This window comes from Harmonia axyridis, chromosome X (genome assembly GCF_914767665.1).
Source record: "Harmonia axyridis chromosome X, icHarAxyr1.1, whole genome shotgun sequence".
NCBI classification, from domain to species: Eukaryota; Metazoa; Arthropoda; class Insecta; order Coleoptera; family Coccinellidae; genus Harmonia; species Harmonia axyridis.
The window spans coordinates 29,110,667-29,113,166 of NC_059508.1; positions in this window are offsets into that span (position 1 = coordinate 29,110,667).

Consider the following 2,500-nt stretch of genomic DNA (forward strand, 5'->3'; position numbering starts at 1 on the left):
GTGTCAGATACGACCGATCGCCCCGGTCCCGATCGTCATTTACGTTGTGCATCGGTCTGCCCGAGATTACGTGGTGCATCGGTATGATCGAGTTTACGTGGTGCATCGGTAAGATCCAATTCACGTTCTGCATCGGTAAGATCCAGTTCACGTGGTGCATCGGTAAGATGGAGATTACGTGGTGCATCGGTAAGATCGAGATTACGTGGTGCATCGGTAAGATCTACTTTACGTTCTGCATCGGTCTGCCCTTGTTTACGTGGTGCATCGGTAAGATCGAGATTACGTGAAGCATCGGTATGATCGAGTTTACGTTCTGCATCGGTCTGCCCGATATTACGTGGTGCATCGGTTCAGCCCTAGTTTACGTTGTGCATCGGTCTGGACTTAGAGATATATTTTCGACGTGAAAATGTTCCGATACAACTTTTGAACCAGGATAGTTAGAGAGATGATTTTTTCTGTGATGTACGTCGATTGGGGAATGGATTGTGGAAAATAACTTGCCATGACCGAGGTGTCCTCGAATTTTTTTTTTTTCGAAAAAAATTTTCTGATTGTGGAATTTTCTCAAATTTGATTTGGTTGCCTCCTAACGCGTTCTAAAAGAGTAAATCAGTAATAGGAATCGAAAAATATTTTTCGGATTTTTTTTTTTTCGAAAAAAATTTTCTGATCGTGGAATTTCCTCAAATTCGATTTGGTTGCCTTCTAATGTGTTTTTAAAGCGTAAATCAGTAATCAGAATCAATATTCATTGTCGACTTTAATTTTTATAAGGAAAAATGTTCACGTCCTTAAACGCCTCCCCATCATCAGCCCGAGTCCAAGTCGATGTCAGTCCCGAGCGGACGGTGTCAGATACTACCTATCGCCGAGGTCTGGACTTGGCGAGATATTACGACGTGAAATGTTCCGATACAACTTTTGAACCAGGATAGTTAGAGAGATGATTTCTTCTATGTTGTACGTTGATTGTGGAATGAAATACGGAAAATAACTCGCCATGACCGAGGTGATTACGATTTTTTTTTTTTTTCGAAAAAAATTTTCTGATCGTGGAATTTTCTCAAATTTGATTTGGTTGCCTCCTTATATGTTCTAATAGCGATAATCAACAATCAGAATCAAAATCCATGATCGGGTTTGATTTTTATAAGGAAAAATGTTCACGTCCTTTTTTTCAACCCCGACTCATTGACGATGTTAGAACCGAGCCGGCGGTGTCAGATACGACCGATCGCCCCGGTCCCGATCGTCATTTACGTTGTGCATCGGTCTGCCCGAGATTACGTGGTGCATCGGTCTGGACTTAGAGATATATTTTCGACGTGAAAATGTTCCGATACAACTTTTGAACCAGGATAGTTAGAGAGATGATTTTTTCTGGGATGTACGTTGATTGGGGAATGGATTGTGGGAAATAACTTGCCATGACCGAAGTGTTCTCGAATTTTTTTTTTTTTTCGAAAAAAATTTTCTGATTGTGGAATTTTCTCAAATTTGATCTGGTTGCCTCCTAATGTGTTCTAATAGCGATAATCAACAATCAGAATCAAAATCCATGGTCGGGTTTGATTTTTATAAGGAATAATGTTCACGTCCTTTTTCGCCTATGTTCTTTTTCGACGTGAAATGTTCCGATACAACTTTTGAACCAGGATAGTTAGAGAGATGATTTTTTCTGGGATGTATGTTGATTGACGTACGAAACTTGGAAAAAAAAATAGAAAAGACCGAGGTACTCTAGAAAAAAAAATTTATTGAAAATATTTTTTTGATTTCGGAATTAATTCGAAATTCATTCAGATGTCTTCTATCAATATCGCGAAAGAAAAATCAATAATCAGAATCGATATTCATCTAAGATTATTTCCTTCTGGATTGTGTTAACATTCGGTACGATCTTGTCTACGTGATGCATCGGTTTGTTTCTCGGCTCTTGTGAGCAAGTTGGACACTCGAGACGGCCTCCATCGATCGGATTAGGCGGGCTTTAATGTTAACGTGCTGCATCGGTGTGATCTTGTTTACGTCATGCATCGGTATAGCTTTAAATCGCGCCGTAAAGTCGTTCACGTCATGCATCGGTATCTTAAATCGCGCCGTAAAGTCGTTCACGTCATGCATCGGTATCTTAAATCGCGCCGTAAAGTCGTTCACGTCATGCATCGGTATCTTAAATCGAGCCGAAAAGTCGTTCACGTCATGCATCGGTGGCACAAAAAAAAGACGCCGATGCATGACGTGAGCCGACTTTTCGGCTCGATTTAAGATACCGATGCATGACGTGAACGACTTTACGGCGCGATTTAAGATACCGATGCATGACGTGAACCGACTTTTCGGCATGAAGTCAGCTAAAATTATCGTGTGCATCTTGGGTCGGTCCACGTACCGTAGATCAGAGAGGGACGACGTACATACATCGGATACATTTGTATCCAACAAGTTACGATCGTCGTCTGATCCAGCGGTAATCGGACCTACTCTCGTGAAT